The 25,902-nt window shown below is 35.5% G+C and overlaps 1 long non-coding RNA gene across 5 annotated transcripts in view; it reads right to left on the reverse strand.

The window, feature by feature from the left end:
- The window catches only part of LOC123328971, a 340,123-nt gene that overhangs the window by 265,669 nt on the left and 48,552 nt on the right, over window positions 1-25,902 (reverse strand). Inside the window, exon 3 of one of the 5 annotated variants that reach the window (XR_006544012.1) lies at window positions 22,485-22,509. The exons of the other annotated variants lie outside the window; for them this stretch is intronic. This is a non-coding gene — a long non-coding RNA (uncharacterized LOC123328971). Of the gene's footprint in view, window positions 1-22,484; window positions 22,510-25,902 lie in introns of those variants that run through there. 5 annotated transcript variants of the gene reach the window in all.

Genomic DNA, 25,902 nt, shown 5'->3' on the forward strand with positions numbered 1-25,902 from the left:
GTGGAGGCCTGATGTCCACCCTTACAAGAGATCTCAGAGAGCTTCTTCACACCTTCTGATGTGTAAGGATGCAGTGAGAAAACAGTCAGCTATCCATGAACCAAGAAGCAGGCCCTCACCAAATGCGCCAGTGCCTTGACACTGGACTTCTCAGTTTCCAGGACTGTAAGAGTTACATTGCAGCTGTTTATAAGCCACCCAGTCTGTGCTATTCTGTTCCTATGGCCTGAATGGACTGAGATGATACATTTTTCTGAATTATATTAGAATAAGTATCAGAAAATCATTTAAAGATCAAATATTTGGCTAACTCAAGTTTCCTGTTCTGTGCCAAATAAAGAGAATGAGGATGAAGTATCATATGGTAGTTTAGAAAAAACACACAATTTACCCTTCTATTGGAGACCATCTTGGCAAGTAATCATTTTTGTAATCTTGTTGGAGAGAATTTTAATGGGATAGTATTCCTAGTGTCGCTTCTTTCTAGAAATGGTGGTCTTCTCCCACCCTCCCACATATCTTCATGTCCACATGGCTATAATGTAGATCACACTTCCTCACATGACCCCTTTTTTCTGGCTTCAGTGTTGGTGTGTGGATAAGAGATGGACACTAACACAGTCCTTTAGAAGAGACCCTCAAACTGTAATTGAGGAAAAGTCCCTAGATATGAAATTTTTAAGATGGCAATAGTTTGGACTGCCTTTGTTCTTAGATAGAAAACAAAACTAACACGCTGAAAGGAGTAAGAGGCAAAGTAAAAGAAAAATTACAGAACAGAAACTGGGCACTAGCTATATCCAATCTTTACTTACAATTGACCCTGAAGCCCAGCGTCTTTTGTGGTTCTTTAATATTGTTTGCACTTTAATAGTGCATTCAATATCTCAATATTCTTTCAATAAATTTCTCTTTGGTCTTGTTTAAGTTGCAACCAAAATAACCCAATCTGGGCAGGCTCTCTCTCATAGCTTCAAAGATGACATATATACGTGTGTATATTTGTGTTTGTGGTGTCTGTCTGTCCTCATGTGTCTCTTTGTGTATTATTTGTTTTATGTCCATAACCAACATATTCTTCCAGTCCTGCCACTTTGTCATCACTGGCAGGATATTCATTCATTGCTGTTGTTTAGTCACTAAGTTGTGTCCAAATCTTTTGTGAACCCATGAACTATAGCCCACCCAAACTCCTCTGTCCATGGAATTTCCCAGGCAAAAATACTGGTTTGGGTTGTAATTTCCTTCTCTGGGGATCTTCCAGACCCAGGGATCAAACACACATCTCCTGGATTGCAGGCACATTCTTTACCACTGAACCATTCACACAATCAGCAATAAACAATGACAAATGTGAGCAAAGAAAGAAGAATTTCAGATAATGCTAAGTGATAAAAAGAACTCTCACAGAAACCTGATAGAAAGTTACATAGTCATTGAGGATGAGGGAAATTTTTAGATAGGAAGGATAATAAGTCCTCTCTGAGGAGGTATCATTGGAGCTGGGACATGAAGAACAGGGAGAACAATGCTTGAGAAGAACAGAGCTGGCACAAAAGCTCTGTTTTCAGAGGAGACCTGATGCGTTTTTTGAGGAATTGAATATTCATCAAATCAAGACTCTAGTGATTGGGTGTGGTGAACAAGGCAAACAAGTAGAAAATGGGATTAGGAGAGCCCTTTAGCAATAGGAAGTCATCACAGGGGTTTTAGCTCCATTGTGACTTGGTGTGATTTATATTTTCCAAGTACTACACTGATTATGAAAGTCAGACTTGTAGCATGAAATGAATAGAATGAGAGAAATCAGTGAGGAAGCTACTATAGTAGTCTGGATGAGAAGTAAATGTGGTTTGGAGTAGATTGATATCAAGAAGAATAGACATGGGTAGATTTGGGATATAGTGGAAATGAGAAGGCACTTGCAATAAGTTAAGCAGAACTTCCATAAATTGAATATGTGGAGGAGCATAACAAAAACATATTATTTAAAAATAATGTAATGATTTTTTTTAGCCACCAAGAGGATGCTATTTTAATTTTCTGGGATAGGGAAGAAGGGGTGATAATAGTCTGATGGATATCCATGTCATCAGTTTATGGCCCCACCTTCATTACTTCATTTATCCTTCACTGACTCCTTACAGTCTGTTCTCCAAACAGAGTCACACGGAAGGTTAGGACTTCAGCCTATGAATTTGCAGGGGCAGAATTCAGTCCATACAGTGAAGGAACCAAAAGGAAAAATACAATAAAAGTCCTAAAAATTTCCAAAACACTATGGTAATTTGATCATTTTGTTCACCAGATTCATATCAATGTTGAATGCAGAGGAAAAATAATAGCCTAAGAAAAAGTCAGTAATTATGAAAATATGAACAAAATCACACAAATGAATAAGGACTCCAAGAAGTTCCTGGACTTGTAATCCCTTTTTTTTCTCCTTTAGAACTCAGTTTGGGAGACCTGGTATCAGAAAAATATCATGTGGATACAGATAATATATATTTTGCATATATATTAGTGTCTATACTTAATATCTGTACTTCAAAATTCTTTTATTCCAAGTTTGAGTCACAAACTATGTTTACTCAAGAGGTTTTGGGCTTCATTGACATAATAAAATATATTTCTATTCTTATTAGTTGTATGAATCAGCTATTATTGCAATAATGTTGTATAGAAAGAAACTTCAAAATCTCTATGATTTATATTAAAAATTAACTTTTCTAGTTCAATACTCTGAAGGGTTGGCTGATGGACTTTTTTCAAGTTTTGCCACTTTTATTTTTATTTTTTTAATTTTATTTAATTTTTAAACTTTACATAACTGTATTAGTTTTGCCAAATATCAAAATGAATCCGCCACAGGTATACATGTGTTCCCCATCCTGAAGCCTCCTCCCTCCTCCCTCCCCATTCCATCCCTCTGGGTCGTCCCAGTGCACCAGCCCCAAGCATCCAGTATCGTGCATCGAACCTGGACTGGCAACTCATTTCATACATGATATTTTACATGTTTCAATGCCATTCTCCCAAATCTTCCCACCCTCTCCCTCTCCCACAGAGTCCATAAGACTGTTCTATACATCAGTGTCTCTTTGGCTGTCTCGTACACAGGGTTATTGTTACCATCTTTCTAAATTCCATATATATGCGTTAGTATACTGTATTGGTGTTTTTCTTTCTGGCTTACTTCACTCTGTATAATAGGCTCCAGTTTCATCCACCTCATTAGAACTGATTCAAATGTATTCTTTTTAACAGCTGAGTAATACTCCATTGTGTATATGTACCACGGCTTTCTTATCCATTCATCTGCTGATGGACATCTAGGTTGCTTCCATGTCCTGGCTATTATAAACAGTGCTGCGATGAACATTGGGGTACACGTGTCTCTTTCCCTTCTGGTTTCCTCAGTGTGTATGCCCAGCAGTGGGATTGCTGGATCATAAGGCAGGTCTATTTCCAGTTTTTTAAGGAATCTCCACACTGTTCTCCATAGTGGCTGTACTAGTTTGCATTCCTACCAACAGGGGAAGAGGGTTCCCTTTTCTCCACACCCTCTCCAGCATTTATTACTTGTAGACTTTTGGATCGCAGCCATTCTGACTGGTGTGAAATGGTACCTCATAGTGGTTTTGATTTGCATTTCTCTGATAATGAGTGATGTTGAGCATCTTTTCATGTGTTTGTTAGCCATCTGTATGTCTTCTTTGGAGAAATGTCTGTTTAGTTCTTTGGCCCATTTTTTGATTGGGTCATTTATTTTTCTGGAGTTGAGCTGTAGGAGTTGCTTATATATTTTTGAGATTAGTTGTTTGTCAGTTGCTTCATTTGCTATTATCTTCTCCCATTCTGAAGGCTGTCTTTTCACCTTGCTAATAGTTTCCTTTGATGTGCAGAAGCTTTTAAGGTTAATTAGGTCCCATTTGTTTATTTTTGCTTTTATTTCCAATATTCTGGGAGGTGGGTCATAGAGGATCCTGCTGTGATGTATGTCAGAGAGTGTTTTGCCTATGTTCTCCTCTAGGAGTTTTATAGTTTCTGGTCTTACATTTAGATCTTTAATCCATTTTGAGTTTATTTTTGTGTATGGTCCAGTTAATAATGAACTGAGAACCTCACCGCCTTCGACTACAACCTCAATTCATAGCACATCTGATGTGGTGCACATCTGAGACCCCTGGTGCTTCTACTCACTGAGGAGTCCTAGTGTTCAATCACTGAATGGAGCTAAGGTAATTAATTGAATCTCTTAAGCATTGTGTTTATTTTGTTTTCCTAAGAATACAATCCATTTTATGATTTTTTTGTTTAACCTGCTTTACACTGTATTTGGAGAAATTGTTTTCTAGTATCAAACCTCTTCATCTACTATATTGCCTGCTTGTCTAGTAACATAGTATATTTTTGACTATAAGAGAAAAAATGACAGTGAAGGGACTGATAAGTCAGTCATTGATCTGGCCCCAAAGACAGGTAAGTTCAGGAGTTTTCTTCTCAAAATGATGTTTTTCTTTATTTTTTTTAAAGACAAATTATGTCCAGGATCCCCATTTTAAAAACTTTCTCAGGACTTCTTCTTACATCTTATTTTTGGGTCCATGAAAACTACTTTACTTTCATTCCCTGCCCAAATCAGGAGGTTTTGTCTAGACACTGATTGGTAACTGGTCTTTGACTAAGCTCTGGATAGGTGAAATATAACATATATCATCCATAAGACATAATGTAGCTCTCTTGGAATCTTTTTCAATGGAAATTCATGATACCTCTGGGCCAACTGTCTATTTTCTTTGCTTTCTCACTTTATTACCAACTCCTGAGCAAATCTTTCTAACTGGGAAAATGTTTTCCAAGGATAATTTAGAATTAAAGATCACATACAACTGAGGAAATTTAATAAGATATCTCTGCCTTTTCTAAAACCAGCTTGAATATCTGGAAGTTCATGGTTCACATACTGCTGAAGGCAGGTTTGGAGAATTTTAAGCAGTACTTTACTAGCGTGTGAGATGAGTGCAATTGTGCAGTAGTTCGAACATTCTTTTTTTTTTTTTTTTCCTGAACATTCTTTGGCACTGCCTTTCTTTGGGATTGGAATGAAAAGTGACTTTTTCCAGTCCTGTGGTCACTGTTGAGTTTTCCAAATTTGTTGGCATACTGAGTGCAGCACTTTCACAGCATCATCTTTTAGATGTTCCATATGTTCAAGCTGTCTATAGAAAAGGCAGAGGAAGCAGAGATCAAACTGCCAACATCTGCTGGATCATCGAGAAAGCAAGAGAGTTCCAGAAAAAAAATCTACTTCAGCTGTATTGACTATGCCAAAACCTTGACTATGTGGATCACAATAAACTCTGGAAAAGTCTTCAAGACATGAGAATACCAGACCACCTGACCTGCCTCTTGAGAAATCTGTATGCAGGTCAGGAAGCAACAGTTAGAACTGGACATGGAACAACAGACTGCTTCCAAATAGGAAAAGGAGTACGTCAAGGCTGTATATTGTCACCCTGCTTATTTAACTTATATGCAGAGTACATTATGCAAAGTACCGGGCTGGATGAAGCAGAAGCTGCAATCAAGATTGCCGGGAGAAATACCAATAATCTCAGACACGTAGATGACACCACCCTTATGGCAGAAAGCGAAGAAGAACTAAAGAGCCTCTTGATGAAAGTGAAAGAGGAGAGTGGAAAAGTTGGCTTAAACTCAACATTCGGAAAACAAAGGTCATGTTATCCAGTCCAATCACTTCATGGCAAATAGATGGAGAAACAATGGAAACAGTGGCAGACTTTATTTTTTGGGCTCCAAAATCACTTCAGATGGTGACTATAGCCATGAAATGAAAAGACACTTACTCCTTGGAAGCAAAGCTATGACCAACCTAGACAGCATATTGAAAAACTGAGACATTACTTTGTCAACAAAGGTCCATCTAGCCAAGGCTATAGTTTTTCCAGTGGTCATGTATGGATGTGAGAGTTGAAGTATAAAGAAAGCTGAGCACTGAAGAATTTATGCTTTTGAACTGTGGTGTTGTAGCAGACTCTTGAGAGTCCCTTGGACTGCAAGGAGATCCAACCAGTCCATCCTTAAGATAACCAGTCCTGAATATTCATTGGAAGGACTAATGTTGAAGCTGAAACTCCAATACTTTAGCCACCTGATGGGAATAACTGACTAATTGGAAAAGACCCTGATGCTGGGAAAGATTGAAGGTGGGAGGAAAAGAGGACAACAGAGGATGAGATGGTTGGATGGTATCGCCGACTTTATGGACATGAGTTTGAGTAAACTCCAGGAGTCGGTGATGGACAGGGAGGCCTGGCCTGCTGCAGTCCATGGGGTCGCAAAGAGTCGGACACAACTAGAGACTGGACTGAACTGAACTGAATCAGAAAACCTGAAGGTAAATCTCAGAGATTATCTAAAATTAACAGATATCATATACATATATATGTATATAAAATTAAGTAACATGAGCAAGAAAAATGAGAGCATGAAGCACACATTTGCTAGTTTCAGAGGCATAAAAGAAATGTTACTTGTCAAGTCAAGATTCAAAGAGTTACACAAAGCTTCATGATGACCTAATTGACTCCATATTTCCCTGCTGTACCATTATTGCAGGAGAATTGAAATGATCTGTCTGTGACCACACAGAGCTCTGTCATCCCAGAGATCTGTGTTGCCTTGCTATGATTTCAACCTCACTATCCCAAGCCTAGAATTTCAAGAGGAATACATGACTCTTCACATCACACAGACATAATACCACTGAAAGCATATTATAAAACAGTCCTTCAGAACTCCATACCTTCCTATACTTAATCAAAAATGGGAGGTGGGAGGTGGTAAAATGGGTCAAAAAATATAAACTTCCAGGTATATAATAAATAAGTCAAGACAATGTAATATGAAACATGCTGTCTATGGTTAACTATACTGTTGCATATTTGAAAGCTGCTAGAAGATTAGTTATTAAAATTCTCATCAAAATAAAAGCTTGTAACTATGTATGATAATAAATGTTAAGTAGAATTATTGTGGTGATCATTTTGCAATATATGCAAATATTAAATCATTATACTATACAACTGAAAGCGATATAATGTTCTATGCCAGTTATACCTAAACTTAAAAAAGGATGTCATATATATGTAGATTCAAGTACAAACAATGCATAATAAAATGCTCATTTACAGTCATTATAGGAATTGCATTATCCATCACATAGTAAAAAAAGATATGAAAAAGAAAAGTGGTCAACAAACTGAGAAGCCTTCTTCCATCTTCTAGTTTTCTCATTCTTTTCTGCCTAAATAGGCAAAATAATCAGTATTTTTTTTAAATTTTCTAACATAGAGAGAATAATGGCCTAAGTCAGCTGAAGTAAGTTTCTTATTCCAATGAGACTCCATACAAGGCCCAAACTAGCTCAACATTTTATATCAAGACAAAAACTGAGTGAAGATGACAATTTGCATATCAGTAATCCCAGAGATTAAGAATTTAAGCATTACTTCTGACAGATGTCAAAGATAGTTCACAATTCTTCAGTTATACTTTGTAGCTTTGGTCATAGAATAAAGTTAGCATATAAATGAAACAAAATTATTCTTAGAAGATGGAAAATATTCAAGATTTAAAATGGAAATTTAAGTAGCATTTTAATAGCCACTTTATTAACAAATGACATCAAGAATTTTATAACATGATAACAGTACTAAACTAGTATGAAAAGTTATTTCCAACTTTTTTACAAAATGATGCTTCACATTCATTATAAATTGGGGGGAAGAGTCTTAAAACAGAAGATTGTTCAAGAGAATTTTGATGTGAAGAGAATCTTACGATCTCCAGGAGGAAGTACAAAAAAAGTTAAGTATGTTGAGAATATAGAAGGTGGAGATCTGAAACCCAGAAAAATGAGTAGCTTTTTCTCCCCTTGCATTATGAAAATTGCTTATGAAAACCCTGAATATTTGCTCTGCTGATTCTTCTAAAGTTTCTCTTGACTGAAAAAAGCTCTTGGTGTGATAGTTAGTTTTACATGTTAGCTTGATTAGATTAAGGAATTCCCAGATAACTGGTGAAAGTATTTCTGGGTGTTTCTCTGAGGGCATTTCTTAACAAAATAAGCATTTGAATCAATAGGCTGAGTTAAGAGGTGAACTCTCACCACTGAGTGGGGACCATTCAATCCATTGAGGTCCCTAATAGAACAAAATTAAAGGAGAAGGGCAGATTCTCTCTTCCCCTCTATCTCTCTGTCTCTTTGTCCTTTAGTTGGGACATCCATCTTCTGCCCTCCACAATCAAAGATTCTTTTTCTTGGGCCTTTAACTCAGACTGAATTCTATCACTGGCTTTCCTGGTTCTCTAGATTGCAGACAGCATATCATGAAACTTCTTAGGCTCCATAATCATGTGAATCAAATTCCAAAAAAAAAATCTCTCTTTTTTTTTTTATTTTATTTTTAAACTTTACAAAATTGTATTAGTTTTGCCAAATATCAAAATGAATCTCTTTTTATCTTTCTATCCTGCTGATCTTCTACTCCAGAGAACCTTGACTAATACGTTTGACAAAATTAAAACAAAAAAATAATGGTCTATTTATCCCATTTAATTTATCAGATAATTATATATAATATATATACTTGTATGTGTATATACTCACATAAAATAGTCACATGTGATCACACATACACATACTTCCTAAAATACCCACCTTCACAATATCACATAGCAAAGTTCCCACAGTAGAAGATATGAAGATAAATTATTATTAGGTCAATGTGATATTGAAAATCACAGTATCACATTTAGTAAATTTTAAGTTCTCTTTATTTAGCAAAGATTTTCTACTATGAATAAGGAATTAATTTAGATACTGGGTTATAAGAGTTAAATATATATAGTAATATATATTTACTGAGAAAACTTTTCCCTCTATGAACCTTAATTTTTAGTGAATAAAATCTTCTCAAATAAAATTTTCATCTCTAATAATCATTCTACCACATTATAATTAATGTTAAGAAGTGTCTTGCCACTTTCGAAATTGGGGAACTGAGGCTTAGTTTTTTAAGGAATAGAAAATAAGTGCCTACAAAGGTTCCTGGCTTACATCTTTTAAAACTACACATATTTCCTTTTTTCCCTCATTAATCCACAGTTTTCAAAAATAATGTTGTACTAAATCTGCTCAGCAATATAATCCCAAGGAAGAAAAAAATAAGTAAACTTATTTAATTTCCTACTAGCAGAATTTTTATTTTATTTTTTGAGGTAACATTGGCATATAACTATATATTTCATGCATATGTTATATTTTTACTTCTGTATACACAACATGCTGACCACCAAAAACTCAGTTTCCATCCATCACCATATAGTTGAACCTCTTTACCCATTTCAACCTGCCCTAGCTCCTTCCACTCAGAATCATTTCTCTGTTCTCTGTCTCTACATGTTTGTCTTTGATTTGGTTTGTTCATTTATTTTGTTTCTAGAATTTCTGCAACACAAGCTTACTGGATTCACTCCTGTTCCTTGAGGGCATCTCAGATAGCAAACATACACTAATTTACCCACTCCTACCACTATCCTGCTGTTGGAGGGAATACATAGCTTTCGCCTACATAATGGAGAACCTGCTGCTTGATACTTCAGAGAATAAAATCTCATAATGGGACTAGTTTTTTTTTTTTTTTTCTCTTCTGGACTCCAGGCTGGCTCTGAAGGACACAGGCAGAGCCATAATCCACATGAATCCATAAGGATGGATTTCTCCTGCACATTCTTCAGTACTTGCACCATTCTGCCACTTACTTTTCTCTGCAAACATACAGTGCATTGTTGGGGTTTTATTTCATAAGCTCAACTGAGTGAGACTAATCTATCAAAAGTCTTGGGCATAGGAGATCGAGTGTCTCTTCTCTATCTTCTACCTCTGTTCCAGTTTGGTCAGTATACCTGCTGTGCATGCTCATGTTCGACTCTTTGTGACCTCCATGGACTATAGCCTGTCAAGCTCCTCTGTCCATGAAAATTTCCAGTCAAGAGTACTGGAGTCGGTTGCCATTTCCTACACCAAGGAATCTTCCCTACCCAAGGGTCAAACTTGCATCTCTTGCGTCTCCTGCAGAGATTTACAGGCAGATTCTTTATCACTGTGCCACCTGAGAAGCCCTCAAGTATATCTGTTCTGCACTTTTAATTCTTCCTTAGGTGTTCTAGTCTAAGGACAAGATGCAAGGTATAGGTGTGCCTGCCATGCTAAGGCGCTTCAGTCCTGTTCCACTCTGTGCAACCCTATGGACTAGAGCCTGCCAGGCTCCTCTGTCCATGGGATTCTCCAGGCAAGAATACTGGAGTGGGTTGCCATACGCTCCTCCAGAGAAGGTATAGGCTAATACCTATAGAGGCAAATGACACACACACCAAAGATGCTCTCTAATCTAACTTTATTTATAATGAAAGGTGTTAAAAATCTGTTTTTGGAGCTTTATTACCAATTGCTTCAAAACAAAGGCAAGAAAGAGCAGTGCTTTAAATCAGCTTTGTAAACCCACTAATTCTAGTAGGTGTACCGGGAAAGAACATATGGATATGTTTTTAGTGAAATCAGAGTACATGGATTCTTTGGTATTGAGGAGTTTCTTTGATTTTGTTAATGTCTCTTGTAGAATAGCTTCTGAGTACATTTAAAGATAAGTTGGTGGATTTATTAATCTTATACTTTATGCTTCATTTATCAAACTAATGTCTAAATCATCAGAGGATATGTTGGTTTTGGGTCTAAAGCACATAGGGCATAGGAAGTCCAAGTAGGTCTTACAATAAAATCAGTGTGGCCTTCCCCTCCCCCCCCCCCATTTTCTCTGAGTGCATACTTGCCCAGCATGGGCTAATATGTTTACTATTCTTGGGAAAGCAGAGAACAATTATTTTCACAAATATGCAAAAAATTTTACAAAATATATTAAAAGTGGACATCCCCATCAAGGAAATATGACTAACACTTAAGAGAAAATAATGGAAAGAACTATGATATACTATATTTCATATATATGAATATATATTTATAGATAATATATAATGTATATGGTGATCAAATATGGCAATATAAAAAGTTTAAGAAAAACTTATGCTTGGAATGTCTTAATCTTTCAGAAGGAACGTGGCTACTTTAGGCACTAGACACTATTTTTTTGCTGAGCATAAGAGAGAAGTATAAATAATAGTCTTAGCACTAATTGACAGATGATGAATGATAGATAAATGATGATTTGGGGAAGTATTCTACAAAGTAGAAGAAGCAGGCATTACATCAAAAACCATGAAACTTTATGAGCCAAACTAGATAATTTTAGAAATTGAGGGGGGAAGGAATTAAAATATATTCAAATTGATTGTTGTTAAAGATAAGTCATTTGAATTAACTCTAGAAAAGAATCAGTAGCCAATGGAAACACTGGTGAAAGAAATAGAGACATCTAAGGAAGCAGAACTCAAGAACTCAGTTTCAGTGGGAACTGGGATCCTGGAAACCACAGAGAATGTTCCTCTCAAAATTATATGGATTCCAAAGAGTCATTAGGCAAGTCATTTTAAAGACTGGGAAAACTATAAGAAATGGTTACATAAGATGTGGACAGATATGAAAGGGAAAGCAATCTAATCAGTGATAAATATTCAAGAATTTATGAATTTCTTATTTCTTTATTTACTTCATTGAATAATCTCCAAGGTAGCTTAGTTATTGTGGACAGAGATGCAGGCATTGAAGAAATGTGTTTCTAATATTTGGGAAATTAGAAAACTAGAGGAAGACACAAGCAAAATGACTCAAGCAAGAACTGGGAGGGCCACAATAGGTATAAGCCTAGATTATAGACAATGGGGTGAAGAAAGAAAAATTCCATGAAATTAGATTATGCAGAGTGGGAAATTAGTTGGGAATTCTAAGGAGTGGTTACTCCCGAAAGACTCAAGTATAAATTATAGTTCTTTGGTCCATTTTTTGATTGGGTCATTTATTTTTCTGGAGTTGAGCTGTAGGAGTTGCTTGTATATTTTTGAGATTAGTTGTTTGTCAGTTGCTTCATTTGCTATTATCTTCTCCCATTCTGAAGGCTGTCTTTTCACCTTGCTAATAGTTTCCTTTGTTGTGCAGAAGCTTTTAAGGTTAATTAGGTCCCATTTGTTTATTTTTGCTTTTATTTCCAATATTCTGGGAGGTGGGTCATAGAGGATCCTGCTGTGATATATGTCAGAGAGTGTTTTGCCTATGTTCTCCTCTAGGAGTTTTATAGTTTCTGGTCTTATGTTTAGATCTTTAATCCATTTTGAGTTTATTTTTGTGTATGGTGTTAGAAAGTGTTCTAGTTTCATTCTTTTACAAGTGGTTGACCAGTTTTCCCAGCACCACTTGTTAAAGAGATTGTCTTTAATCCATTGTATATTCTTGCTTCCTTTGTCAAAGATAAGGTGTCCATATGTGCATCGATTTATCTCCGGGCTTTCTATTTTGTTCCATTGATCTATATTTCTGTCTTTGTGCCAGTACCATACTGTCTTGATAACTGTGGCTTTGTAGTAGAGCCTGAAGTCAGGCAGGTTGGTTCCTCCAGTTCCATTCTTCTTTCTCAAGATAGCTTTGGCTATTCAAGGTTTTTTGTATTTCCATACAAATTGTGAAATTATTTGTTCTAGCTCTGTGAAGAATACCATTGGTAGCTTGATAGGGATTGCGTTGAATCTATAAATTGCTTTGGGTAGTATACTCATTTTCACTATATTGATTCTTCCAATCCATGAACATGGTGTATTTCTCCATCTATTAGTGTCCTCTTTGATTTCTTTCACCAATGTTTTATAGTTTTCTATATATAGGTCTTTAGTTTCTTTAGGTAGATATATTCCTAAGTATTTTATTCTTTCCGTTGCAATGGTGAATGGAATTGTTCCTTAATTTCTCTTTGTTTTCTCATTATTAGTGTATAGGAATGCAAGGGATTTCTGTGTGTTGATTTTATATCCTGCAACTTTACTATAATCATCGATTAGTTCTAGTAATTTTCTGGTGGAGTCTTTAGGGTTTTCTATGTAGAGGATCATGTCATCTGCAAATAGCGAGAGTTTTACTTCTTCTTTTCTAATTTGGATTCCTTTTATTTCTTTTTCTGGTTTGATTGCTGTGGCCAAAGCTTCCAAAACTATGTTGAATAGTAATGGTGAAAGTGGGCACCCTTGTCTTGTTCCTGACTTTAGAAAAACTACAAATTTACTTGGAGGACTTGATAGACAAATGCATTAATCCCTATGCAGAGACAAAAAGAGAACAGTTTAATGCTCAAGATTTGGAAAAACAAAGATATAGAACAGAGGAACAAAGAAAAAGGAGAAGAAGTAGGGGGAGGGAGAGGAAGAGGGGATGAGGAGAAGTAGGAGGAGGGAATGGGGAGGATGATCAGGGGAAGGAGGAGGAGGAGAAGAAGAAGGAGGTGGGGCAGGAGAAGGAATAAAAACCTTGTATACATTTACAGAGAGAATGAAGTTACTAAAATTTTAGGGGCCTCAGGAAATTGAACTGACCATACCTTAATGATATCAAGGGCTTGTTTGAAGAACATATTATTGGCATGGTCCAGCTTATAAAGTTATGAGCTTTTCCAGTTTATTTTCTGCTTTTAATGTGATGTAAATGACTCTAATAAAGAGATTAGAGGCTTTAAAACTGATTAGGAAAAATGAGAATAAGAAATGGCAGTTTATAATCTCTTCATTGTGATAATATCAATCATCTACATGGTAGTTTTGGTTTAGTTGCTAAGTTGTGTCTGACTATTGAGACCCTATGGACTGTAGCCCACCAGGCTCCTCTGTTCATTTTTCTAGGCAAGAATACTGGAGTGGGTCGCCATTTTATTCTCCAGGGGATCTTCCCAACCAGGGATTGAATGCAGGTCTCCTGCACTGCAGGCAGATTCTTTACTGACTTAGCTACCAGGGAAGCCTGGTAGAAGGGGATCTAACTCAGCACATCTGCTCAGGAATTACTTCAGTGGCATTTTTGGGAGGAAATTTTGCACTAGATAAAGCAAATGGGTTTTGGCCAGTATGTCTTCAAGAGTGTTTGATTACAGAAATAAATTCATAGGCAAAGTTCCCAATTTGTGCAGCCTACTTCAATGTTTTGACTAATCTATCCTCCTCCAGTGAAGTGGACATAAGCAAGATGTCATCAGTATCCTGGACAATTTTATCACTTGGTTTATCTTTCCTAAGCTAATAACCATTAAAATAGCAGCAATGAAATCTGCAGTCATTTAGAAAAGGGGTTCTGGGACATCAGTATCAAGGACCAAACACAAGTAAACATGAATTCTTACTATATCTGGGATTTGCAAATGTCCAGTGTGTTGGGTTGCAAACTTAGGACACTTTATTTACACAAAAGATACTAAAAATATTATGGCTTGAAAAAGATGTTCTTGAATCAATTTTATTTATCAAATTTATTTATGCACTCTTCTGATCCATTTCAGAGCTTTGGGGATAAGTATTCACTAGTATTTCTTTATTAGCAGTTCCAGATCAAAGCTCAAAGGAGCTATTTATGAATATGAGAGCAGGGCTATACTCATGAATGACCTCTTCAACTGTGAGGCAGATAGCCACATTCATGACTGATTCTAGATTTAAAGGTACAGTTTAGGGAAATAAAGGAAGAAAGTCTAGGAATGTGTTTTTCCCAGAGCTCATTTACAAAGAGGAATTTACTTTAAATTCTGGCATCTTTTATACCTTGTTACTCCTCCTCAAATCCTCTGATTAGTAAATTAATATAGTTTGTTTCTTTTATAAGTTGGATGGAGCTTATCTTTAAAAGGACTTGCCTTGTGGCTCAGTGGTAAAGAACCTGCCTACCAATGCAGAAACTGCTGCTGCTGCTGCTGCTAAGTCACTTCAGTCGTGTCCGACTCTGTGTGACCCCATAGACGGCAGCCCACCAGGCTCCCCTGTCCCTGGGATTCTCCAGGCAAGAAAACTGGAGTGGGTTGCCATTTCCTTCTCCAATGGATGAAAGTGAAAAGTGAAAGGTAAGTCGCTCAGTCGTGTCCGACTCTCAGTGACCCCGTGGACTGCAGCCTACCAGGCTCCTCAGTCCACGGGATTTTCCAGGCAAGAGTACTGGAGTGGGGTGCCATCGCCTTCTCCGACCAATGCAGAAGACACAGATTCAATTCTTGGGTCAGGAAGACCCCTTGGAGAAGGAAATGGCAACCCACTCTAGTATTCTTGCCTTGGAACTTGTCCTCAGTTTTCTATTCCAGGTTTTAACTGAATGTAGGGTGTAGACAGGAGTTACCCTAGGAGTTCAGTTCAGTTCAGTTCAGTCACTCAGTTAGTCTATGCTAATCATGTTCTGGTCTAACCTAGATTTATTAGCAATTGTGATGATGTTTTGTGGTCCATTCACTGGTGTTTTGTTCTTTTATTTCTCAGTAGATTCTGAATCCAAATGAGTAAGAGTCTCAGATGGTAAATAATTTTCCTGAAATGCAGGAAACTAGGGTTCAGTTCCTTGGTTAGGGAAGATACGCTGGAGAAGGGAATGGCCACCAACTCCAGTATGGCTCCAGAATGGCTACCAACTCTTGCCTGGAAAACTCCATGGACAGAGGAGAATGGTGAGCTACAATCCATGGGATTGCAATTAATTGAATCTTTAAAATCCCAATGAAAGAATATTTATTTCATTGTTTTGAGCAAGGATATGGCATTTCCTTCATGTCAATATATTAATATAAGCCATCTAAAATAAATATATGTAAAACATTTATACTACCAATCCTTCTATATAGTGATTATATACCAGCATGATAAGTGGATAGATAGACAGATAGATAGATAAAAGGAACAAAAAAGAAAAAAAAAATGTCTCTTTTTTAAATACTCAGGTAACTTAACCAATTTAAAATTAAGAGATCACACCAAGTTAAGGTTTGGAGTTTCTATAGTGAGCTTTGATTTTAGTTAAGTCAGAGAGGAGAGATTAGATAAAAAAGAAGGTCAGAATGGATTTGTGATAAGCAAGTATGAAGCCAGTGAGAGTGGGCAATCTGATAGAGGATTAGAAGGAGACTAGAATTGTCAACATGCTTCAGAAAAGGTCAATAGCCAAAATTGTTTTACTAGGTATATTTTAAAAGACCAGGAAAATAAATCTGATTCCACTCACCACTTGCCATCCACGTTCTATGATGGTCATACAAATTAATGTACTTTAGCATCCTTGTCTCAACTCTTATTTATATAATTATTGTCTTCATTAATTGAATAAATTTGTTAAAATAATTTTCTATTAATTTGTACTTAGTGGAGTGTTCAGTTGTGTCTGACTCTTTGCAACCCCATGGACTGTAACCCACCAATCTCTGTCCATGAGATTTTCCAGGCAGGAATACTGGAGTGGGTTGCCGTTTTATTCTCCAGGGGATCTTCACAAGCCAGGGATCAAGCCCGGGTCTTCTGAATTACAGGCAGAGGCTTTACCATCTGAGCCACCAGGGAAGCAAAAAAAAAAAAAAAGCACATAAATCTAGTCAAATCAGACATCCAAATAAAACTATGTAAAAAAAAATGGACATAAAATAATATTTTTCAGGAATAATTTATAATTTTGTTTTACCCTATTTCATAAATGGTTGAAAATGAAGCAATCTTAGAAATAACTTGCTGCTTTTATGTTCTATCTTTTAATTTTGAATATCTGGGTAAATATTTATATTTGGGAATATATAAATTAATTTTGCTAGTAAATACAAATCACTTTAGATTTTCATTAGAAAATTCAGTCACCAGGTTTTTAACTTTGAAATTCTATATTTCTATTTTAATATTAGCTATACATAGAATGAATCTCTTTAATTATTGCTATAATAGATTATTTTTAAGGCTATATATTCACTTGAAAAGGAAATTGTTATGGAAAGTTCACTAACTTCAAAATCATTCAAGTAATGGGTAATATTTTTTGTAAGGTTGTACTACGCGTGGATTGTTATAAATATTTGACTTACTTTAGTGGGACAAATGTTTAAATATGCCTTTTTTCCAGGAAGCCACTAAAGTGTTCCTGGCTAATTGGGAAAAAATTGCAGGGAAGCTGGAGTAGCAGATGGAAAAACAGTTGGCTAAGCCTATTGCCCATCCTACACAGTTGCCAAAACCCTTGAAAGTAATAGTCCGTTTTGGAAACACTTTTTTAGAAGAACAAATGTTTGCTACTAAAACTTAACATTATGGCTATTAGGAAATACTCAAATAAAACATTTTCTTAGCAGAAATAAATATTTTACTTGAGAAATTCTACCAGTGTAAATATGCCATTTCAAGGAAAAAAAAGTTATTGTAGACAGAACATAAAACACGTAAAAAATGGAGAACTAGTATTTGTTATTCATTTCATTTACCTTTCAATGTTGTTAATCTTATGATTGATATTTTAGGAGATATTTAAATTGGGAAAAGTTCATTTGAATAAGAAAAGAATGGGTATGCTTCTACTATGTTTAGTTTCTTGACTTTAGCTGTAAAAGAAGTTGAAAATCATAAAAATAAGCTAAAAAATAAGGCAAAATCAAAAATCTTCAAACATAACAAGTAAAGGGCTATATTTTAATTCTGAATGTTTAAATATATTTCTTTATTATCTGATTGGATTTTCTTAGAATTTGTCTCAAATATGCATGTTTCAATGTATTTCTCTAGGGCATAACAGGGAGAATTTTTAGTTAAAACTAGTTCAACAATCTTGATGAGCATATTAAAATGACTCAAATAACTGGTATTTCTGTGCATCCTTTTTACATAAAGAGGGCTGCTTTTAATGACTTTATCTTTGTGTTAGGTTACATCTTATATAGACCTCTTACTCTTTTATGAGAAGTATAAATATGTGGAATTTTGAAGGTAATGAAGGGATTTAAAATCAATCTATTTCAATCTACTTACTAATTACAGAGGAGCAAATTGAGTTCTAGAAAGGTTAAGCTATTTGCCCAAATCATATAACAAATTAGTCACAAAGCCAGTATAAGACTTCCAATCTCCTAATTCTTACAGCAGAATTTTAAAATTAAAGTTGTATTTTCTCATTTGGCTCTTCTTTATGTCATTTTCTCTATATGCCAGGGGATCAGGGTCAAATTTCATGTGATGAGACATAAAAATTTAATGTGTACTAGTTCATTTATTTTCCTTATCATTATCTACTTTATGTATAAACTGAAGGAGAGTTAATGATAATGGTGATATTATCTACCAATTTTCTTATTTAGCACTGCTAAGGAAAAACAATGATGCTCTTGGTTTTAATAAAAATGTAATTTTTTATATTGTTCTCCATGTTATATAGCCATAGAAATATGTGATTCTGTAAGTTTAAGATTCTGTCAAGTGTTCATTTTGCCAAGGAGAGATCTAGCTTTCCCCCCTCAGCTCCTAGGATGTGACTTCTAAGACAGCAGACTGTTTAATCTGGTGATTGTGTTTGTTTACCATAGAGTTTGGGGGCAAACTGAATGCTCTATGCTACTCATGTGATTAAGGCGGGGCTTTGGACCTTGTGGCGGCACTCCATGGGATTGCAAAGAGCCGAGCATGACTGAGGGACTAACACTTACTTACTTGGACCTTGTAGTGTCAACCTTGGTTCTGGAAGAACTGGAAACTAAAGTTTGTCATGCAGGTTGTCTAGCACATTTTTGTGACTATCAATAAAAACTTTGGACTCAAAACTCAGGTGATCTTCCCTGGTTGGCAGTGCTCCATACTTATAACTACATATCATTGTGGGGAGAAGCAAGACAGTTTGCATGGATGCACTGGGAGTGTCCATGAACTAGAAGCTCATACTTAGAACTTTCCTGGACCCTGCCCTTAATCAGTATCCTTTCACTGTAATACATCATCACCACAAGAGCTTTGCAGAATTCAGTGACACTTTTTAGAAAGCTATCAAACTTGAGGATAGTCTGGGAACCTCTGAACTTGAACTTTATGTCAGAAGTGAGAGTGGTCTTGTGAACTGCTGCACTATTCAGTGCGAATATGTGTGCTAAGCTGCTTCAGTCGTGTCTGACAATTTGCAACCCTATGGATGGAATCAGTCAGACTGCTCTGCCTATGGGATTCTTCAGGCAAGAATACTGGAGTGGGTTGCCATCCCCTCCTCCAGGGGATCTTCCTGATCCAGGGATTGAACCCCCACCTCTTACATCTCCTGCATTGGCCGGCAGGTTCTTTACCTCTAGTGCCACCTGGCACTAAATATAAGATACCCAACTATCTTCAAATGAAAAGTCTATCTATAGGAATAAATCTATAAATATAGACAAGAAATAAATATTTAACAGTGTTAAGCAAGAATAGTTTAAACTGAATTTCATCAGTATCTGATTCATTGAAAGACACTAATGAATTCAAATAGGCTTGGTAGTGCTCTAGCAAATATTCCATGATTGGCAAATAAAACTATATATTATATAGTATATTAGAAATTTGGGCCTCTATGTTTCTTTGATATCTCTTTTAAGAAATAGATAATTAAAATGGATGTGTTCATAGAAGCAGAGGGTCGATCAAGAAAATTATTCATCAGCATTTTAAACATTTAACCACACTTAAATATATCCCCAGGGACAGTAGCAATATCTAAAAAATATTTAGAATTCATGCAGTTACACTTGGATGCTCCCAAAATCTTTGTGACTAGCTCAAACAAATTTCCCTTAGATCAGCTATAATAAGGTTCATCTTTTTGGTTATTTTTTAGAGAGCTTAACTAATTTGAACAGTCCCATGGCAAATTAACAATTGGGAAACATACAATGATATGTAAATTTAACACACATGCTGATAATTAAGTACATTTGCACATGATCATCAGTGCACAAAATTATAGAACTGGTAAGAAATTCTCTTTAATAATTTGTGGTTATAATTTATTTAAAAAGATATTTGGCAAAACTAATACAATTATGTAAAGTTTAAAAATAAAATAATATTTAAATTAAAAAAAAAAGTGTTTTATTACTATGGAATAGTTCACATACTCTTTTTGAATTATATACCAAAAATGCATCTCTAGACTTTAGAATAAGTAACTCTTCTTGAATTAATTCATGAATAATTGTTCCAAATTCAATTTGAACTGATCCATCTAAAAATAGCTTTTTTTTCCCCAAATACTTATCAAGCATTTGTAAAGATTTCTACAAAAATAAGGGCTGTTTTTGCATAAATTCAAGTTTATTGTCAAATCCAAAAATATGACTTTTTATCACATAAAACTCATATGTGTATAAATGACACATATTGATGTCTATCTATATGCACAGAAAAATAGATTGATGGATATATGCAAGTCTAACTTGATATATACAGGTAGATATAGCTATAAAGCAGAGAAGGCAATGGCACCCCACTCCAGTATTTTTGCCTAGAAAATCCCATGGATGGAGGAGCCTGGTAGGCTGCAGTCCATGGGGTCGCTAGAGTCGGACACGACTAAGCAACTTCACTTTCACTTTTCACTTTCATGCATTGGAGAAGGAAATGGCATCCCACTCCAGTGTTCTTGCCTGGAGAATCCCAGGGACAGGGAAGCCTGATGGGCTGCCGTCTATGGGGTCGCACAGAGTCGGACACGACTGAAGTGACTTAGCAGCAGCATAGCTATAAAGAAAATATACATATGTAAAACTTGTTTTGGAGAAGGAAATGGCAACCCACTCCAGTATTCTTGCCAGGAGATCCCACAGACAGAGGATCCTGGCATGCTACAGTCCATCAGATCACAAGAGTCTGACACAACTTCGCAACTAAACAACAACAATACTTTCTTTTAGTAGTTTTTACCCATTTCTAGGCTTTGTTTGTCCGCATTCTCATGCCTGCTTTTCTGAGCTTTCCGACCTACTACAGTGGTGTGATTTTGGCCTGTCTGAGCCTCTTAAGACTTGTGAAAAATCTGCTGGAAAGATCAGACTTTTGTAAGTGAATCATTTTTTAAAAGCATACCCAAACTCCTTTATGTGATTAGTTTTCTCTTCTAGTTCATTAAACTATATGCAAAAGCAAGAGATAAACATGGAGAGATGCAATTAATAAAATATTTTTGAAACAATTATTTTGGATATACATTACTGTGAAGTTATCTTTAAATACAGATAATGCCTGCTTATTTAAATTATATGCAGAGTACATCATTAGAAACGCTGGGCTGGAAGAAGCACAAGCTGGAATCAAGGTTGCTGGGAGAAATATCAATAACCTCAGATATGCAGATGACACCACCCTTATGGCAGAAAGTGAAAAGGAACTAAAAAGCCTCTTGATGAAGGTGAATGAGGAGAATGAAAAAGTTGGGTTAAAGCTCAACATTCAGAAAATGAAGATGATGGAATCTGGTCCCATCACTTCATGGGAAATAGATGGGGAAACAGTGGAAACAGCATCAGACTTTATTTTTGGGGGCTCCAAAATCACTGTGGATGGTGACTGCAGCCATGAAATTAAAAGACTCTTACTCCTTGGAAGGAAAGTTATGACCAACCTAGATAGCATATTCAAAAGCAGAGACATTACTTTGCCAACAAAGGTTCGTGTAGTCAAGGCTATGGTTTTTCCAGTGGTCATGTATGGATGTGAGAGTTGGACTGTGAAGATAGCTGAGCGATGAAGAATTGATGCTTTTGAACTGTGGTGTTGGAGAAGACTCCTGAGAGTCCCTTGGACTGTAAGGATATCCAACCAGTCCATTCTAAGGGAGATCAGCCCTGGGATTTCTTTGGAAGGAATGAAGCTAAAGCTGAAGCTCCAGTACTTTGGCTACCTCATGCGAAGGGTTGACTCATTGGAAAAGACTCTGATGCTGTGAGGGTTTGGGGGCAGGAGGAGAAGGGGACAACAGAGGATGAGATGGGTGGATGGAATCACTGACTCAATGGACGTGAGTTTGAGTGAACTCCAGGATATGGTGATGGACAGGGAGGCCTGGCGTGCTGCAATTCATGCGGTTGCAAAGGACACGACTGAGCGACTGAATTGAACTGAACTGAACTGAATGCAACTTCCTTTGAATAAGCTTTACTCTGTTCTTGGATGATTGAGATAGATTTGCTAATATTAAACTGGGGATGCATATTTTTTCATGAGATGATGCCTAATAAATAATGGTGAAGGATAGAGAATTAAAAAAAAAAATATTTCCCTGACACCATGCACACATTACAGTTGGGCCCTGCAGCAGATGATATTCCAAATCTCTGAGCAAAGGTAAGAATGACTTTTATAATAATGGTTTTGAAAGATTTTTTGATTAAATGTACTTACATCTATTATTTCAGCATTCATGAATCTGCACTTGGCTTTGGGCTCTTGGTTTTTCTGTCAGTTTCTTGAAGTCAAATTTTTAAGCTAGAATTTACCATGGAAATGCCAGGAAGGTAGGATGTTGTAAATTTAAAATAAGACATATTTTACAAAATGCAACTTGAATTATTTCAAAGGATTTGTTTTTTTCCCTTAACCTTGCCATATATATATATATATATATATATATATACACACACACACACACACATACATACATACAGTAATCTTTTCTTAATCTGGTCATTTATTTGCTGAATTATTGAACATAATCCAGACTCAGATATAGTGGATTCCAGAACAAATAATAGAAAATTTAAAGTAATTAGTACTTTATTTAGGATATACTAAATATTGTTTTTCTCCCCCAAATCCATTGCATAGGCAAAATGGATTGCAGTAATCTGAGGCCTCTGGCCAACCTCCTGAATCAAAACTCCTGAATGTGGGATGAGAATATAAATGTTTAAAGAAACTCTCTTGGTGGTTTTTATACACATTCAACCATAAGAACAAGTGTTGAGCATTCAGTAATTAGAATAAGGGTCATGTTGTGTGACATCCTGTGGTGAGTGACTGCAATATGAGCTGGTTTTGTTCAGCTCCATTCAAATACAGGTGCTCAGAATTTTTTTCCTTCATGTTATCAGAACACTAAATGTTCCATTCAATCTCAGTGTTTTAGTGTCCTCAGCTAAGGAAGAGAGAGTATCACCTACAGTCTGTCTTTGTAAGGGTGCAGCGCTTGAAGAGATATATGAACATTGTTTTTCTTGGATTGTAAAAGGTGATTTACTAGGTGCTTTGAAGGAGGGTACAAATGGAAAAACAATTAAGGTGGATTTTCAGCACATGTGATATGTAGTAATTCCTTAAACGGAATACCACGTGTACAGTGTGTTTCTACATGACTCCAACCAAGGATTGAAGAGGTCTTGACAAGATAACTTAGGCTAGATGTCCCAATCCCAAATTAAAGACACATTGACAGCCTTCCAAAGCACCTTCTAGACATGATTTGGTTTCCCAGATAGCTTTACCTCAGGTAGAGAATGCCAAAGTACTGTTCTGAAATCTTCAATGACTCCAGATAACACTCCTTAACTTGAGCATTTAATATTTTTCACAATAGAATTAAATAAAAATTAATATTAATCTATCTTCCATTTTCTCTTATAAAAATCTTCTATCTCATCCAAACTGATCTTTTCACTGTCCCTCTATATTCAAACTGATATCACCCAAAGCTTTTTTCTTAGGCTACCTCCTATTCTATCCAAGATTCAAGATCAGCTTTCAAATGTCAAGGAGCTTACTTCCTTATTTTTCCTTCTGTGAATTTTACAGCTTCAAGTCCTACATTCTTTAATCCATTTTGAGTTGATATTTCCATGCAATGTAAGACAGTGGTCCAATTTTATTATTTTGCATGATGGCTGTCCAGTTTTCCCAACACCATTAACTGAAGAGACAGTCCTTTCTCCATTATATGTTCTTGGTTCCATTGCCATAAATTAACTGTACCCCCAAAATTAATTGTCCATATAACCATATACCATCTTCTTGATGGTAGAAATTCCCCAACTGTACCCAGACACAATGTCCTTCATGTTAGAGGGTTGTTTGAGGTCAACTATGACAAACATCTGCTTGATGTAAGAAATCTCTCCTCAACTTTACTCATCCTTTTCAAAGAGCTTCAGACTGTGTACTTCCAATAACAAGAGGTTCAGTTACTAATAATAGAGAACCTCATACCGTTATGTGACAGTTTTTATTCTTTGGAAGTTCTGCAATTTAAATAAATTTTCAATTTTATATTTTTCACCATTCATTTTTGCATCTGTATTAATCAACAAACCCCTCTCCATGTGATTCAAATGTAACAAAGTGAGAAGGATGACTCAGCAGAAGATTACCAAAGTCATCTAATTCAGATGTGTTTTTTTTGTTTGTTTATTTTTCCCCTGGAATTTCACTGCTTTTGTTTAGCTTTTTCATTATTAAAGGGAAACATTATTTTGAAGGTTGACTTGTTCAACTAAAAAATATTCTTTAGCATGTTTTCTTCCTTGTGCATAATCATATGATTTCTTTATCAGGTTTTCAATCATGACTGTATCATATTTTTTTTTAATATAGTCAGTATACTAACAATACCTAGAAGATTTTATTTAAAGCTTACAGTAGTTCAAAAAGAAAACATGTACATAAATGACTAGACTATAGAACACAAAGGCAAATCTATATTACAGAATATATATTTCTTCTTTCTGTCCCTACAAATATTTAAACAGAATAAAATAATTTTTGTTTTGATAAAATATCATACTTTCTTTTTTAAGAAACTATATTATCATCAATTGACAAATATATTATATTTTAAATTTTAGACCCTATTCAATAATAAGCCAATGAGTAATAAAAATATTTCAGAAAGCAATTTTTCACAATTAACAATGAACTATATATTATTCAAAAAGAGTTCTCGTCATGGGAAAGAATGGATAATTGACTCTGAACTGATGTGAACTTTCAGAGTCAGGATTTTATAGCCAATTCAGTTATCCCAAAGGATTATGTGATCTCATTTGACATGCACTGAGACTGCAGGATGAATGTAACATGCAATTTATCTAATTTTAGCACAATAATTTCTTGGAATTTAATAAAAAACATTCTTGTGTATAACTTGAAATAAAACTGACTTTAGTGAATGAGCCCCATTAAATCAAATTGGGTTGAAAGATGGTTAAGAAAAGTTGTAAAGCTGATTATTCTAGCAGTTCTATATGTTTACTTGTAACATGAATGAATTAAATTTTAGAAAACTATTGATTCTGATTATATAGTTATGATTTTTAAATTGACTTTTCAATAATAAAGTATTAGGGTGAGATATTTATTTACTACCTGTTTTCTAAAAATGCTTTCCATTGACTGTATATGGATACATTCTTATAATTTTTAATCAGCAGAGACAAACAGATTGTCCTCTTTACGACTTTTTTTAAACAATTTTCTGTTCCAGAAGTAATCTGAATTTTATGGCCAATTACTGCTAACAAGCCATTTCATGAATGATAATAGCCATATAAACACATATTTAGAAAAATAAAAGATGTTTTGTAAGGTGTGTTTTACAGAAATAGAATGCTTTATATCTGTTTTCTGCAACCTGCTTTTATTTTATTTTTTTAAATTTTATTTTATTTTTTAACTTTACACTATTGTATTGGTTTTGCCATACATCGAAATGAATCCGCCACAGGTGCAACCTGCTTTTAAAAACTAAAACATAGATATATTCCTAAGTATTTTATTCTTTCCGTTGCAATGGTGAATGGAATTGTTTCCTTAATTTCTCTTTCTGTTTTCTCATTATTAGTGTATAGGAATGCAAGGGATTTCTGTGTGTTGATTTTATATCCTGCAACT

This window comes from Bubalus bubalis, chromosome 13 (assembly GCF_019923935.1).
Source record: "Bubalus bubalis isolate 160015118507 breed Murrah chromosome 13, NDDB_SH_1, whole genome shotgun sequence".
Classification (NCBI taxonomy): Eukaryota; Metazoa; Chordata; class Mammalia; order Artiodactyla; family Bovidae; genus Bubalus; species Bubalus bubalis.